General features: G+C 46.9%; 1 protein-coding gene across 3 annotated transcripts in view; it reads left to right on the top strand.

The window, feature by feature from the left end:
- The window catches only part of LOC100119602 (IQ motif and SEC7 domain-containing protein 1), a 75,911-nt gene that overhangs the window by 15,507 nt on the left and 43,179 nt on the right, over nt 1-17,225 (top strand). Inside the window, exon 1 of one of the 3 annotated variants that reach the window (XM_031931672.2) lies at nt 1,628-1,928. The exons of the other annotated variants lie outside the window; for them this stretch is intronic. The gene's annotated coding sequence lies outside the window, so the exon portion shown is untranslated. Of the gene's footprint in view, nt 1-1,627; nt 1,929-17,225 lie in introns of those variants that run through there. 3 annotated transcript variants of the gene reach the window in all.

Here is a 17,225-nt window from a genome sequence, read left to right as displayed (position 1 = left end):
ATAACTCCGCGCGAGCTCGGGTATTATAGTTATACCCACTGCTGACCATCGGGAGTCGCGCGTTACAGCCGTCAAAACGTCGATGTGCAGGAAGCACGCGCGCATTAGCATAAGCGCCAGTGAGAGGGACGAGTCATCCGGGCGTTTCTCTGTGGGAGAGAAAGAAAAAAAATGACACCCCCTTCTTTCTCTTTGTCGTCGTCGTCGTTGCCGAGTATGTAGCTTTGAGACGTGGCTGCTGCTGCAGCCACTCGCGTATGGATGTAGTCTCTGTGCGGCGAGAGCACGTCCTCTTTGTTCAACGCGAGAGAGAGAGAGAGAGAGAGAGAGAGAGAGAGAGCTTCTCGCCCCCCCCCCCGCCCAAGGGGATATTATAGAGATGAAAAGTGCGCGAGCGATGCTGCTGCGAATTTCATCTCCCGAGAAATTGTAATTGTTATGTGATGTACCCCTTTGAGCACGTTGTCATTCTCGCGTATGGCTTATTTACGCAGGGGTTTATTACGTTGCGGCTATATTGAAAAATACTCGGGATTTCTCGATGCTACGCGAGATTTTTCCGATAATTTGATTTTCAAGAGACATTCTACCGCGCAATCCAGAAATTATCGGAGTTGAAACATTCAGCAAAGGCTGCTTCACGTATACTCTGTGATGTGTTTGTGTGTGTGTGAGTGTCGGTTTCGTTTGTATTTTTCTCCTCATCCGCGCGAATCATACGTATCCCTTGTTGTCGGCTGCAGTGCACGTGACGCTTTCAGACACAGCCCTTTTTACCCATCCCCCGTCTGGCGCGCATCGCTGAGATTCAGTCGCGCGTGCGGCACTTTTGCATATTCATGCGCGAACTTTGACGAAAATCCCTTTGTGCAAACGGTGCGTACTTATGGCGATCGTGTGTGCGTGCGGTTGAAGGGATTATAGTTTTTTCGATCCTCATAGCCTGTTACTTGGAAGAGTATAGCGCGAATCCCTAACCTCGAAAGTCGCACCGGTGTATGTGTTCGATCGAACTCGAGGAAAAAAAGAGTCTCCCACGCGATGATGAAGAGCCATTATTAAAAGAAGGAAAAAAGAGCGGCGTCGCGACGGCCAGAAATATCCATCGGCACCTCCGAAAAACGCTCGATGCTCCACCTACACCCCCACAGCCCCGTTCCGCGGACGTAGTGCGCATGCTACTCGTGTATTATATATAGATGGACCGAGGCTGTGTACGATACGGGGCTAGGAAAAATCGTAGGTATAGAATGCGAAGCCGACAAAGAGAGCGAGTTTTCCGATGCGATACATACAGAGTTATAGAGCAGCAGCAGCGGCACTAGAGCGAGAGACAAAGAGTCGACGCCGGGCGTCGCGACGGCGCAGAATCGCGCGAACCGACGGAGAGGAGAGGCGACGAGCCCCTCTCGATATTATATATATATACATATACGTATATGTAGCGAGTGTCGGAGCGAGAGGGAGATAGTATACGGGGAGACAGAGACAAGGTTAGAGGGTCACGATAGAGAGAGAGAGGGAGAAGACTCTCTGCGCGGCGAACACAGGGGGCGAGTTTCGCAAGCTGGATGGAGAGAGCGAGAGCGAATCTCTCGTGGCTGGCCGCCGCCGTCGCTGCTGTAGTACCATTCACGGCATCGTCCGCGACGCTAGTGATAAGCCCGCAGACGCCGAGGCGCCACACGACGACGCGGTATCTCTCCGCCAGGCGCGATATATAGCTTGTACAAGCCTAAGTGTTTTACGTGAATGCATCATCGCGTGTCTTCTTCCGCGGCAGACATGGCCGGCAGCTGCTGGGCTCCTCTACTGTGTTCCGGTTATCATTGTGTAACCACCGCGAGGAGGAGGGGACGACGTGCTTCTGCTCCTAGCTGTTGAGCCTCCATATAGAAAACGCATACGCGCATCGGATCGCGATAACGGTAGGTACTTCCGATCTCGTATAGTACATAGAATTTCGTTGACGGCTGTCTCGCGCGGACTGTCAGGCGAGTTCGAGCTTCCGGCAGACGTGCACATCGTCAGGATGTCCTTCCTCTCGATATATTGTTCCGACTTGGAATTTCGCGGCGTCTGTGCGTATTATGCTTACGTTTCGGCGAGAGTGAGTGAGAGAGATGTGGCAACGGTGCGCCCGAGCAAGGACCACCGCCGAGTGGAGTTTCCATGGAGATAGCGTGTGGTGTATATATATATAGTACATGCCGCGGCGGCGGCGGCGGCGAGAGACGCGAAGCGTGTATACACGCACGCTTTTGAATCGACGCTCGAAGCAATTTTTATTTTTAGATTTAGTCGCAGGTGGTCTCCGGCTAAATTTAGAGGCGCTATCTGATTTTCGGACGATGTCGCTGTGCGCTGAAAAACGGTAGGGAGCGATCGATTTTTCAATTTTAGTCGAGAGTTCGAGAGAAGGATCGGGGAGTTATGAGGAATCGATTAGCATGAGAATAGCCGCTTTGTTGCGCGCATTCGAACCGTTGATCCTTTAACTGACCAGTTCTGCAGGTTCTGGTGGTTGTATGCGTATTACGGGCTTTGTGTGATGCCAACAGAACAGCGCGCGGTATGGTTATTATTATTTGCCGAAAGTTTTGAGGTTAACGTTGTGGATAAACTCTGTTAACTTTGCGTGCGAGAGAAGCAATTTTAAAGCGATTTGATGGAACACGCGGCCATGACGATATAGTGTGCTTTCAGCATACCCTTATACTCTCTCCGAGCTTTCAGTGCCGACCATCTCTAAAGCGCTAAAGATTTCTCGCTATTCTCCCACGCGCGAATCGCAATTGGCATTATCATCGGAATAATCAATCCCGATTAATCATTCATGCAAAGATCAGTAAACCCTCTAACCTTATTTGCATCGATCCAGCTCTCTCTCTCTCGCTCTCTCTCTCTCTCTCTCTCGCTCTCTCTCTCTCTCTCTCTCTCTCTCTCTCTCTCTCTCTCTCTCTCTCTCTCTCTCTCTTTCTATAATAAGCACACGTAATCGCGCGACATTAGCAACTTTATATAATCGAATTTACACACACACACTTTACATCGGCACTCATACAAGGCTATCACTATTATGTACCTCGTGGGTCTCTTGGTTTTCGCGAATAGAGTATACAGCGAGCTTCTCTCTCTCTCTCTCTCTCTCTCTCTCTCTCTCTCTCTCTCTCTCTCTCGTCCATCCATTTATCTTCGTCTTTTCTTCCCGCTTTTGTTTGGCTTCGTCCTCCTTTTTTTCTTCTCATCCTCTCTGCCTTTCCATCTCCTCGGGTTTGCACCTTTCGCCGCAAGAGGCTCGGCGTGTATAGACGACAAGGCGAGGGTGGTCCAGTGGGGATTCGAAGCTTTTTTTTCTGCGGCTGGCGCGAGCCCACTTCCTTCCTTCCGTCGTCTGCCGCTGCTTACCTCTTTGTGTGCAGCCTCTCGGTCGGCTCGCTTTTGGCTGAAGCGTTTTATTTTTTGCTTCGATATACCGGAGAGAGAAGGGAGGGCTGAATGTGTGTCAGTGATTTACAGTGACACCGCTGAGTATGAACCCTTCTTCTTTTACCAGAGGATTTAATGGCCGTGGTGTAGTTGATTCTTCCTCAGCTTTATCCGCATAGCCGTGGCTCTCGAGGGATGTATGGAAGTTGAAACGCGATGACCGAATGGCTTTTTTTTTCAAGGAGTCCGTGTGTTGTTATTAAATATACCGCTTACTGTGGCGACGTCTTTGTGTCTTGCCTGAAAAAGCTCGGATTAAGACGCGCTTACGCACACCGCGCTGTCTCTCTGTGCAAATATTTTATATTCAATAACATTTTCAATACCGACGATACCACCCCCGCTCACAGGAATTACATAATACACGCGCGTTGTGTCAATCCTCTGAAGCACTAATTTAATTTTCCGTCATGCGCCTGTAACGTGCATATCATAATTCGATTATCCTCACACGTATTTTTATTATCGTCTCTTTGCATTCGGCTATTAAGCAGATTCTTATTTATATAACGCATATACGCGATATGAAAGCTGTAAGTCCGGACGTTCTTCCGAGAACTCTAAAAATAAAACAATTGCCTACCGTTACGTTGTGTTACAATACGCATACCTTCTCTGATGCACGAGTGTGTCTACTCAACTTTTTATCGACGACTACTTATGTTGATCATCGTCAATTTGTACGTCCGGGCTTTATTACGGTTACTCCGAAAGAATGCGCTGCGCTTTTTCTCTCCCCCCGCCGCATGTCAAATTCGCGCGCGCGCATACATCGCGCGCATTCTTGAGGTGCACGCGCTGCTGAAGATTCCATCCTTCTTCCTCTCGGCGAAGACTTCGTCATGTACAAAGCCTCGCATTCTTACGAATTAAAATACCTTCGTATACATATAGACAATTGCCCTGTATACTTAAGTCCACGCAACAATGTAAACAAACGCGCGGCGCATCGTGAAAGCATTTAACCGCAGGTCTATAATTGACGCTGAAAAGTGTGCACAGTACCGTTGCTGCATCCGTATGAATCAAGCTCGACTTTCGCTCTATCCCGCAATTGATCAAGTGTGTCTCATTGTCAATAGAGCAGTCTCTCTCTGCAGCGGCGCTCGAACAAAAAGCACTCCACACATCGGCAGGATCCCGCTGCAGACGACTACGACTGCGCGCGTATGTATAGACAGACGTCTTAAATACTTAAGTCCAGACCGATTTATCGTCGTTCTTTCTCTCGCACCAGCTCTTTCTCTTACTCTGTGCTTTTGTTCTTCCGAGACGCCGACAAGTGGACTGTCAATGCCTCCTGCTGTGTGAATTCCTTTTTGAAGACTTTGTTATTGTGCTCTGCGATTTGTACACACGAAGGGAGAGAGAGAGAGAGAGAGAGAGAGAGGATGTAGTTTTTATTTTCTAAATTTAAAATACCGTATGTGCGTGGAAACGACTTCAAAGAACTTTAAAATTCGCACCGCCGCGAGCCTGCAAAAAAATCGTGCTTCGTTCAAACTTTGTTCGGAGCTTTTTTACACACATAAATACACACGCACACGGCCAAAGCGCGGTGGTGACAAAGGGGAGTAGAGCGCTAGAATGAGAAAAAGGAATCAGCATTGGACTGATTGGCCGACACATGCGCAGTATAGGCTTCTCTTTCGCTCAACGAATATCGAGTTTTCTCTCTGTTACCTACCAACCCCTACATATAGTCAGAAGCTCTCTCACGGGGGGGAGGGGGGGGGGATAAAGAGTCTCTGCGCGGACGGCCGAGTCTCCATTCGCTGAAAGCTCGTTTTAAAAAAAGGGGTTGTTGCGCGGCTCGAGTTTTCGGACCGTCTCTAGCTTCCCCTTGTACGCGTCACGGCTGCGAGAGAATTAGTCGAGCTGAAAGCTCTTGGAGTGTCCTCTGCTCTATACTACAGTACAGAGTCGATGCCACGACGATAAGCTCAGATGAATATTTTTGATAAGTGCTCTTTCCTTCCTCTCCCTCCCTCTCTCTCTCTCTCTCTCTTGCCAAGGTGAAATGCACTTTCGCCCTTCTGTCGGAGGAGCTTTTGTGTTGTGCGTAAGAGGAAAGAGCTTTTTTGCCTCGATCGACTCTCGCCCGTGTGTAGTCCTGCTTCGTTGGCGGATTTTTCGACAGATTGTATAGGTATACGCGTATAATCAAACTCTTTTTGTCGAGGGTAATGGAGGATCCGCGCGGCCATTGTCATGCGCGGGGAGAAAAGATGTAAATCTCTCGGATGGTTTTTAAGAAGAGCGACGTTATCTACTTAAAAACTCTCCTGTATGCATATCATATATATAACAGAAGAGAAGAGCGGGAAAGTCGGTCGCGGTTTGTATAAGAGAGAGAAAACCTGAATAAACCCCTTTGTTGTGCGCCGCGAGGGATTTATTTTTTATCTCCGCTGCTGCTGCACTCTCATAAAACGCTCGAGGATTTATCTAGCTCGCAGGGTTTCTACGTGCCTCGGGGAAAATATTGCTTTCTTTTTATTGATGGAAGTGTATAGAGCTTTGTTAATTAGCTTCACATTGCTGCGCGATATCTCTTTTTTACAACCTCTCCGCCGCGTTTTAATTTCATCTCGGTGAGTCGCTCGCTTTCATGACTTTTTTATCGACTCGAGTAATAATTAATATAAGCATCTCATCAGACCGCTTTCCGATCTCTCGGTTAATCTCGCGAAGCTCTCGCTGTATTTGCGTATTTTCACGATATTCCGCCGACACACAGCAGCCGGTGGTGTGTACACCGCGCGGTTTTTCCGATAATTGGATTCGCCGACGCCTCGCACAAAGCCAAAGAAATTCGAGCCCGTAAACTGCGGGGGAGTTTCTCTCAAAAAGGCGAAAATCCAGAAGTAGATGAAAAATAAATCATCCAGAATCCGTATCGTTTACATCACGCAATCGAGAGATTTCGATCTGATGGTAAGGACGACAAACGGAACGGTATAGAGCGTGAGAAACTCGTTATGGGCTCGACTCGTTTTTTCTTCTCCGTGTGTTGTATAGACGCACATATCGCACACACATTTGTACCTACGCGAGTTTACGAGGGAAAAAGAGCAGAGAGAAACGGAGAGGAGGAGGAGGAGGAGGAGAAAAAAAGAAACTGGAGATATGGATGGAGATCCTTGCGGTCGAGACGCATATAGTTGCGGCTAAGAAAAGCACACACGGGTTTCTCTCCTCTCCTATATCTCCTCTCTTTTTCTGTCTCGCGCTTCACGTGGGTCTATGCGCTATGCGCGAGACTGCCTCGTAGCGCTGCAGAGAGGAGGAAACGAAACACGTAATGCTACCGCGAAGGTCTGTCTCGGGAAAAATAATAATTTCCTTCGCCAACTATCATTACACCTCTTTCTTTTATCGATACACTTTATTCGTCGTTAACTCTTTACAAAAATTCAAAGACAAAAAAAAGAGCAATTTCTTGGCAGCACAGCAGCATCAGCCTCTATACAGAGCACGTCTGTCTGCAGTTCTCGCGGCCGTCACGTCCCGGCGTCTTTCCCATGTTTACGAGCATCCGTACAGCGCCGAAACGTTCTCTCTCTCTCTCTCTCTCTCTCTCTCTCTCTCTCTCGTGAGACATTAGCTCCTCGTCTCTCTCCTCCAAAGCCATTGTGTGTCTTATACGCGATGATTGTGGCCTAATACACACTGAATAATGCATCGCTTGCCTCGACGTCGTCTGATGCTTTTTCGTGGATTTTATTCGCCGCTGCTGCTGCTGCAGTGTTTCATTGAATCGAAAGAGTTATGATTCGAATTGCATAGCGCGGACTGCTGCGTTTTAAATTCAAATTGAGCGTGTTATACGTTTACGATGATAGCCGTGTGCTGCTGCGCCGAGAGAGTATAATGCGACCCCTGCTTAACCCTTTCGATGCAACAGCGATCGCGTCGTGTAATAACGCTTTTATTGCGACGAGAGCGATTTCGAGTGCGTTATTGTAGCGTTGTCGTATGCGTATTTTATTTTTATATCTATAATTGACTCGATTGAAATTATGATTCAAGCTATAACGGTATATTTTTCTTTATATGTTTCAGGTGAGTGATCGTTTCGTGCTGTGCTGCTGCTTATGGGAAAAACCACCGAGCAGTGAGGCTTTATAAATATTTTTCCAATGTTAATTATAAGTATAACCCGGCCTGGATTATCTTTAGAAATCGCGTTATAATATAGAATCGGAGCAGTTTCCGTCGTAACTCACAAGTTCGCGCGCAGCATTGAAATAAATAGACCGCGTCATACGTACACACACTACGGACTATCGTCACGCAATAATTTTCATACCTTCACACTCGCCTATAATAATCGAGAAACTATACACGCTTCCTTCCATCTCGTCCCTATACCTCGCTCACACGTCTTTTACGCAATATTCCAGCGTAAAACTGCAGAGCTGCAATTCTTCCCAAATCGGCCTCTCGCATTGCCGCAATTTGCATCCGAATGGATCTCTCATCATCTCTAACTTTTTTTTCCCTCTCCTCTGCATCATCTCCCGCGTGCCTCTTTCCACGGCTCGGCGACTTTAGAAATCAGCCTCGGATACGCCGTGTCCGTGAGCGATTGATTTTCGTCGCCGGCGCTGCAGGCGGCTGCTGCTGTTGGCCACTTTACAAGGTCCCTCTCCCTTCCTTCCGTTCCGGGCGAACCGTTCAAAAATCAAATCCCCTCGAGTGTGTGCGCCAGCGAGGAGGAGAATCTTCGCTTTGACCTTGACGCGCGTTTTTGAGGGAGCGGTCCCAATGCTCGATGTGAATTCATTGGCTCGAAATGTATGTGCCGAGCATGCTTTAATCGGCTCCGATGGGAAGTTTTGCGTGTGTGTAACGCTGTCTCTTTTCTTCAATGTTTTAATACGCGCGTGTGCATTATGCAAAATTCTGAGCGAGACGATCGATGTGTGTGTCGTTTCGCGATTGTTGGCTGAGGAGGAGTGCGAAAGACGTCCTAGTTCTTTCTTTATACTTTTTCCGCGAAAATAAGCGATTTTGTAGCAGACGTCGGCGAAGTGAATAATGCGGGGGAGTATACAGGGTAATGCACTTAATTTCGTCTTATTTTCGCAAATTCGTGTGCGGCAATTTGCCGGAAGGTTATACGCTGGGAAGAAGTAGGGCACGAGGTTCTTTGGGAGCTAGATTAATGCTTGGTATGGTGGAAAGGATTTTTCTGTATTTTTGCCGATATTATCGGGAAAAACTAAATCCGTTGCGCAGAGACGTAATAACTGTTATTATAGTTTATCTGAAATCTAGACAGCCGAGTTGCTTTGCCTCGCGCAACGTCGTTATGGAATTCCGCGAGTTTTAGGATTTCTTCTGCTGTATTTTTTTTTAAACCATACCATAATCACGATTACCCTAAGAAAAGTAATTCATCCCGCATTGATTCACAACTCTCCAAGAGCGTAACCTCGCACACTGCTCTCTCCACACGTTCGCACTCACGCGAAGCACACCGCTGCATCGGGTAGTACTCATTCAGGCGCACGTCGCCAAGAAAGCCAAAAAGGATGAACTGATACACTGCATCCTCTAGTCCCCGGAGATACCACGACACACCGGGTACATCATCGAAATCGCACACCAGCTGCGTCCGATTACGTAAACCGAGCTGCACGTGACAGTCGCCGAATCTGCAGCCGGACTAACCTAAAAACCGCGCGCGGCCTTCTCTCCACCCCCGCGGTCAAATAGACTCCGCATGCAGACCTCGTCTCTCTCTCTCTCTCTCTCTCTCTCTCTCTCTCTCTCTCTCTCTCTCTCTGCGCTGCCCTTGCATAAACATGTGTTATATGTATAACTGATACACCCTCGCATGCGCGGGCGACTTTCACCGCGGGCTGTGCAAATTACGTACACCTGTGTGTGTGTGCGACGATGACGGCGGCGACGACGACTACGACGAACGCGCTATTGATTACGCGCGCGCGCGTGGGTGGGTGAGAGACGCGCGGGGGAGGGAGGTGAAGCTGTGTGTACGTGCGTCTGCGTGAGTGTAAATGCATCGACTGCAGCCGGCGAAAATCACTTTCGGCGCTCGCCTGATGCTGCTCTCGACGAATCATGTGTGGTGCTTAGGTACCTGTGCGAGTGTACTGTTGATAATCAAATTCGATGCGAAATGCGGAAGTCTATAAAAGAGAAGTTTTCGCTCGTCGAGTTTTAAATTAGAATTTTTTTTGCCTCGATTCTCGGAACACAAGATGGTTGGCCAAACTTTCTGCGTATACGTCCGTAGGGATGATACTTGCGAAACAAATATGAGGAAAAGTTTTTCATCGAGTTATTCGCCTCGCTCTTCAGCGCTAAGCCCATCTCTCGAATGCACGCGCAGTAATATTTGTTTTTATGCGAGAAATGTAAAAATATAACAAAAGCAATCTTTCCCGAAGAAGTTTCAAACGAAACGAGGCATTGATTTATTAATTAGAAAGTTCGACGATGCCACCGCTTCTGCATCAAAAGGAAAAAAAACTCCGATAAAAAGCAAAGGCAAAGTCCGCTGCACACACATACCTGCAAAGTAACAGCCTCTCCGATATATTAATAAACTCGCACAGATACGCGCATACTCTCGAAAGGCTGAAAATTATTTATAAAACATTCTATTTTCCAAGTCACGGATCGTTACGCGCTCTCTCTCTCTCTCTCTCTCTCTCTCTCTGGAATTCTCCGCTTCTTTTAATAAAGCCGCCACCCACAACGACGGCGAGCTACTATGTGCTGCGAGATCGCGCCTAAACGCACGTATACTCGCGCAATATTTTCGTCGAGCTCACGCTGGTTGACGTCTAATAGCTCGCGGTATAAACTGAAGCAAACTTTTCTCTCTCTCTCTCTCTCTCTTGGGATTTTAAAGAGGAAGCGAAACATCAAGGCGGCCCCGATTCGTCCATAACTCGCTGATTTGAAATCTTGCCAACGGATCGGCGACTAGCACCTATACACGGAATACTGCAAGCGAGTATAATGAAGCCGATGGCGCCGTTTCGCGAAGAGAGAGAGAGAGAGAGAGAGAGAGAGAGAGAGAGAGAGAGAAAAAGGCCAATGTCAACGCGACCTTAATTCTCCCCGCTGTAGAGAGGAGTATTATAGCGCATAGTAATGAATCGACGAGGAGTTGTACTCATTGTCTCGAGGCTTGATTTTATATCGACCGTTTGAGAGAGTATGATTCACCGATGCGCTGTTTCATCATCCTGACAACGGCATAATGTAACGCGCGTTTCGCTCAGCGATTACATTGTAAGTCAATTTCCGACGCGGGCAAGTGTGTGGCTGGCTGATTGCGCGCAAGAGAGAGGTGTGCATTGTGCGCGAGGATTGTTTACCTTAATGGCTCGTTATTCCTCATCCGAGTGTGTAATTGCGAGGAGGGCTGTGCTTTTTATCGACGATTTGCATTTATACGAGTATATAACCGTATGTACGAAAAGTTGCAAGAGCTACAGTCATCGAAGATTGCCTAATGGCCATTGTGTTCATCACCGCTATCGCATAAGGTTTCACACTCTTCTATTAGTAATTCAATCCGTACAGCCTTGGAGGCTCGTTTGTCAACGAAATCGAGAGAAAAAGCGTCGCAAAGGCTCGGCGACGACAAAAAGCCGACGGTGGGAAAAACACTTCCCTCGGTTATGTCAGGCTAAAGTAATCATCACCATCAACCTATTAATTAATATCCATCACTTTTTTCTTCATCTCTCTTCGCGCAAGAGCAGCCAAACCACACATCTATAATCCAAGCTTCCAGCCGAAAGTCACGAAGTCCAGCGTAATTTAACGTCGTTCGCAATCCCGTTTACTAATTCAGAGCGTCGTCGTTGCTAGAGACGCACAGGATAGAGAGTATAGGGGCGTAGAAAAGCTACAAGCGCACGAGGGAGCGTCGAGTGGCCGACGAATCGAATGAGAAAACGCGGGAGAGAGCTCGGTTGAAAGAAAGAAAGGAGAGCGAACTTGGTGTGCTGCTGCTGATGGGAGGCAAGAAGGAAACGGCGACGACTAGCTCCCCTGTAAATCGCTCCACAGGATAAGCCTCTCCCTACTGCACTTTCATTTTCGAGGGGGTGGCACACTGCCGCGCCTTATCGCGCGCGCGCGCGCGCGTGTGTGTGTGTGTGTGTGTGTCTGTGACACAGTCCTGCCTTTTCTTCACGCTATGTGTGTGCGCGAGTGAGACGGGGTTCTCGCTTTATTGCAGGGAGAGAGCTTGGGCTGCACACACGTGCAGAGGGACGCGCTCGGGAAATGTAGTTTTTATGCGTCGCGCTGCTGCGCTTGGGAAAAGCGCTGCGTTTAAAATTAGATTCTTTTCTCTCTCTGCGGAGCTGAGAGGAATTTTGCCGAGTCTGCAGCAGCGCCTCGTTGTTATTATGCGACTTTTATTATTACGGTGTGTATAATTTTAGTAAACTTGGCCTGGCTAATTATTAATTTCGAAAGTTTTCCGCGAAGCTCAAACTTCGCTGCATAATTGAAGTGGGAGGGGAAGAAGGACGATTCTATTCATCCTCTAATACAGCTCGATTTTATAATTCAAATTGCAAAACGCGCCGAAACTCGTTATACCGTTAATCGCGCCCGAGCCTTCGGTTAATTGAATTCGAGCATACACAAACACGCGCAAAAAAAGATAATGTTATTTCCACAGCGAACGAAACGAATTCTGTAAATTGGGAAACCCCATTGCTTCCGGCTGCTGGTAACACACATACGCGCGTTACAATAAAATTTACCGAATGCTTGTCGTCAAACTCCGCGGACTCGTATACAGGCCGTTTTCCCGATATGTACCGGACACATATTATATACAAAGCACATACATCCCATCCACCTTGCCGCGTATCCATCTTCCACATGGCCTCTCCTATCTCGCGCCGACACACACACGCGGCGTTATGTACGTTTTCCTTTTCTGTCCTATCATTCCGCCCATAGATCCAAACTCGCGCTCACTCTCTCTCTCCCCCTCAGTGTATATCGTCGAAGGGGGTTGTTGCGCGCCGCGCGCGCGATGGGGGAGGCCCAGCATGGTGTTATATTGATCGGCCGAAAGCCTCGTGCGTCTGTATGTCTGCCCCTCTCTCTCTCTCTTCGTCTGCCTGTGCTCTTATAACCTGGCGTATACAGCAGCAGTGGCACTGACTGCTTTCGCGCTCGCCCCCGAGGGAGCTGTTTATGTGTACGACTGCTTCTGTCTCTCTCTATCTCTCATGTGCATGTGTACGTGTAGAGGGGGGTGTGCCAATGGACGACGACCTGTGGTGTCTCGCCTTTATAAAAGGGGAGAAATAATCTATACCGAAACCTCGGTTAGGAGGTCCGCGTTTGACTCCGGCGATGACTGAATGCAGCGTTGCTCTGTGTTCGTGTTGTTGGCTCGATCGATCGATGTTCCGATCATACGGTCATTTTTGGGAATTAGGAAGCTTGAAATTGACCGGCAGGTCGTCGTTAGCGCGCGGGATTTTCTGCTGTAGCGGCGCAGGTTTGTTTGAAGGCTCGCGCGCCGTCAAAAGGCGCGGGGGAGAGGTGTTGAAAGGACGGGGAAATTGAAATCTTGTGGATTGATTTTTTCTTCTTTGCGATAGAGTCGAGCTTTTGTATGCCGGAATTTCAGCGTGAACCGGATTATTACTATACGGAGCGCTTTTCGATCGGTGAATTCTTTGATATTCTCTGCAGTGACTTTTCTATCAAAGGATGTAATTATGGAGGGAAGATTCTCGCTTTCGTCCGATGCCTTTCATTAAGTTTCGCTTTTACGCTGGATAATAAGTTTACAGCGCCTAATAGCTTTTTCACATATTATTTTTTTACAGGCACATGCTTTTACTCTCATCATCGAACATAACGCTCTAAAATAACCTGTCACGGTGATGAAAGGAGCATTTTCTCGAACCTCCTCAAAACAAAAAGAACGATATTCACGTGTGGAAAATTCCTCTCAGTTTACCCATAAAAAACTCCAATCGATCGATCCTTTGTTTTCCGCGAGATACAATATATCCATGAATATCGAAATCGACGATCGATCATGGCTTCGGAATATTACTAAACTTTTCAATAAAACACACAGCGCATATCGATAACAAACAAGGAAGTAATCCATAGCGACGTCGTCGTCGATCATCAGACTCCTCTCAGAGAGCGACATTTTCATCTCGCCAAATATTTTTCCACCGTCTCTCTCCCGCACTCGAATTATTGCAGCGCAAATATTTTGCCTTTTTCGCGACGGCATAAGTAAAATTTCAACCTGTTGAAGTAAACACACGGCGTATACAACGTTCATTTATGGCTTTAATTTATTCATGCCGTTCCACTCGGCATTATTCAGCCACATATATTCCCCGCAGCAGCTTCCACTCTCTAATTTACAATTTTAAAGACGAATTACGCAAGCTCCTTCGACGTTCAATAAACATTTTAACGGCTGCGGTGCAAAAATATCTCCAGGCACATAGCGATGAAAGTGTACAGTCTATAAGTACACTGCAGTGTGTATATCCAGAAGCTATTCAACCCTGTATACATGTGCAGAGAGCCGACACCGGATATTGTGTTACCGAGTGCAGTGTCGAAGCTCGTTTTCGCCTCGGCCGCGAGATAGATACCGAACCGGGGGGAAAAGCGCCTGAAACTTTCTATATAACGTGTGCGCACAGCCTCTTTCTTTTCTCCATATATAACTTAGTGTCTCCTAACGCGGGCGACCGAGACTTGACAAATCTCGTGTGCCGGAAGCGAGAGCACAGCCTTCGCGCGGAGTTGCATTTCACTCGAGTTTTTACATTCCGTGCGCGTATGCGAGTCGATATTACGCTCTGGTCAGAGTTGGAAAGTGGATTGGCCGCCTGTACCGTTTCGCGGTTGATATCGAATTTATTTTTAGAAATTGGAACACGATCGGATTTTCGGGAATTTTTCGTTCTGCGGTTACACAATCGTTGACCCGTTATATACAACAATTTTTATCGCATACGCTACAAATCATTCCGTAAAGCTTTGAAAAATGCCCACAAATTCAGGTACAGCCGAATCCTCTAGGACATCTTGGGAATAAATCCAAATGCACGTCGGACCTTGCGGATAAAGCCCTGGCGCACTCTTCATTCCACGTTCTTATTCCGCCCTCGGCTCGCTGGACAAAAATCCCGCTCTCTCTCTCTCTCTCTCTCTCTCTCTCTCTCTCTCTCTCTCTCTGTTGCTTCCCCTACAGAAGACTGTGTGCTGGCGCCTCACTCCCACACACATAAGCGCACACTTTCGCCGCCGCCGGAGAAGTTCAGTGATGCCAAGGTTCTCCGCGCGCTGTGTAAGACCGGATACAAAATAATCGATACGGCTCGCGTGCTTCCGTGTCCAGAATGCTGAAAATGCTATATGGGCTTACGATTAGAGAGAGAGAGAGAGAGAAAACAATTTCTTTGCGTTATTTCTGGCAAATGGTTATGTGCGGGTGGTTTATATCCAGCAGCATGTATTGTTTGGTGGAAATGCCGGAGAGTGATTTGAAATTATAGCTCGTCTTATATCCGTTGCGAAATCTGCGGACTTGGCTCGTGGGAAATGAGGTTATGATGTTGTAGAGAAAGATTCAATGTCACGATCTTCGCGTATAGTAGCATTTTTCCTTATCCCTAATGCGATCTTAACACACGATTTCCTTTATTTGATTATTCCCCGGCTACAATTGAACTGTTATATTACCTGTAGATTGGGGTTATAATTGATTCAACGATGTATAGGCCGATTATTCATATTTTTGGACTCGGAGCCATCAGAGATCGAATAAATAATGCGGACGTATCGATTCGGGTCAAGGTTTATAAATAGAGCATGACCAGTAAGTACAAAAGTGGAGCGTTTCATCGGCGTTAAACATAGATGTCGAGATTGCCGGCGCTATGTTCATCTTTTCACGTGAACGAATCCGAGCTTCATCAAACTTTTAAGCTAACCTGGAATTAAAACTGTAACAGTGTCGACAAAAAAAAAATCTAAATCAGCCGAATCGGTCACGATTCCCTTTCGACACGTACATACAGATATCATGATCAAGGCATTATCGCATCCTCGTTAATCGATGCGACGTATCGCTTCTCGCAGCCGCACGTCCAGACGACGCCGGCACACAAAGGAGCAAGAAAATCCGATAGTGCCGAAAACGTCCAGAAAAACGGCGGCATATCTCAAAGTCCCTCTGGACTGGAAGCGGCGCCGCTATGCGGTCGTCCCCGTCCACTTATTAAATCACGAGTTTCAGGTATGAGTCAGAGGGGGAGTCGATGAGGGGGAGTATTTAGGGGGCGTTTTTCGCAATCGGTCGATACACGATATAATCCGGGACAGAGAATGGTATACGTCGAGTCAAACCAAACAAATTGTCACTTTCGCTTCCAATTTCGATTGTTAATTGTCGGGCGCGACTCGTGCATCAGACATTCGATCGTTCAATTCGGCTTTTTCGTCCGTATATCCGTGCGAAAATGTCATACCTACGCTGTGATTTTTGTGGATTTATAGCGCGCGCGTGTCGCGCTGGAAATTTTTGAGCAGATGCAGGGGCTGTATTTGCAGCTGATCGAATTATTTGATTGAGGCGCGCGTGAGAAAAATTGCGAATCGACGGGTGTGTTGTATTATAGTGGGCGAGAACGAAGAGATGATGGAGCTGATTGGAGCTGTTTCTCGTGGGCTTCGTGGTGAAAAATTCCGGCTAACTGGGCGGAAAGTGCAACCCAATCGAGTTGCTTCAGTACGTAGGTGCTCTAAAAATATATTCTAAGGTAAATATTATCCTTTGCGTAACATCAATTTCATAATTTAATTTAAAAAAGCGATAAGCGGTACGAGCAACTTTTTCTTGTAAAGAACCGTCGGGCTCTGAAGAGGTTCTATTTTACAGAGTGTTAGCTCTTCGCTAGATTAATTGGCCGTCCTTCGGAGAAAAGTGGTCTAGTAAAATATTTGTCTTCTTCGTTCAATTTATCAAGAGTCGATAGCGTTGCTTGTATGTTACTACTCAAGTGATAGAACACGAATTACCTGGAAATATCTTATCGAGAGAACTTTCCGTTAAAAAACACATGCAAATTTTCTCGTTACATTTTTAAGGTGTCCTTCCTTATCTAATCTCTCGTCGAGGCGATAAAAAGTACATGTATTTTGAGTATTTGACAAATTACACTCGAAACTGTCAAAAGCCCTAAGAGCACTTTTCTTCAGAAACTAGCAAGTGATAACGCTACTAATAAAATTAGTGTTTTCACAATCTGACTGCATACTATTCACTATCACGCCGTATCTTAATTTTCCGACTCGACTAATTAAATTTTCACTCCATCGCAATTAATTTTATTTGTCTCTGACGCCTGCTTCTAAGATCCCCCGTTATCGGGCTTCACGCTGCATAATTTTGTTTATCTTATGCAAGCTTTTATAATGGCATAACGTATTTTCAGAAAAAAAATTCGTTACCTTCGACAATATACAAAAGCCTCGCATGCATTAGATAACAAGCTGACCGAAGACCTATGGTCGGTAAAATAGATCCCTCGTCCCTCGAATCTTCTCGAACTAAAAAAGCAAATTCCCCAAACAAGTACCGAACTTCCCACAAATTTCAAAATTCAACGAGCATCAAAAAGCTACTCAACGCAACGTTCCTAGAAACCCCAATCCCCTTACCAACCGCTGAT

The sequence above is a fragment of the Nasonia vitripennis genome, chromosome 5 (assembly GCF_009193385.2).
Source record: "Nasonia vitripennis strain AsymCx chromosome 5, Nvit_psr_1.1, whole genome shotgun sequence".
Lineage (NCBI taxonomy): Eukaryota > Metazoa > Arthropoda > Insecta > Hymenoptera > Pteromalidae > Nasonia > Nasonia vitripennis.
The sequence above is the reverse complement of the archived record's forward strand: the minus strand, read 5'-3'. Positions and strand labels throughout refer to the sequence as shown.